Source organism: Sinocyclocheilus rhinocerous, unplaced genomic scaffold (genome assembly GCF_001515625.1).
Source record: "Sinocyclocheilus rhinocerous isolate Xijiao unplaced genomic scaffold, SAMN03320098_v1.1 C33926853, whole genome shotgun sequence".
Classification (NCBI taxonomy): domain Eukaryota; kingdom Metazoa; phylum Chordata; class Actinopteri; order Cypriniformes; family Cyprinidae; genus Sinocyclocheilus; species Sinocyclocheilus rhinocerous.
In genome coordinates this window covers 1-202 of record NW_015673807.1, presented here as the reverse complement: position 1 = coordinate 202, position 202 = coordinate 1, and the positions used below count along the sequence as shown (strand labels likewise).

The following is a 202-nucleotide window of genomic DNA, read 5'->3' as shown; positions in this document are numbered from 1 at the left end:
GAGAGGTCCCGGGTTCAAATCCCGGACGAACCCATAGTGAGGTTTCGACCTTTTGGTCAATCGGGCAGAAGTCCAAAGAAAACCAGCCCGGTTATCTAAGTTGGTTAGAGCGTCGTGCTTTTAACGCCAAGGTCGCGGGTTCGATCCCCATACGGGGCAGCCTCTTTTGTTCTCTGGGAGCTCAGCTCTGCTCTTTATGCAA

The 202-nt window shown here is 53.0% G+C and overlaps 1 non-coding gene across 1 annotated transcript; it reads left to right on the top strand.

The window, feature by feature from the left end:
- The first annotated feature begins 85 nt into the window (after positions 1-85).
- On the top strand, positions 86-159 carry trnak-uuu (transfer RNA lysine (anticodon UUU)). Its single transcript has one exon. It is a non-coding gene; the product is annotated as a tRNA-Lys (tRNA).
- Positions 160-202: the final 43 nt, after the last annotated feature.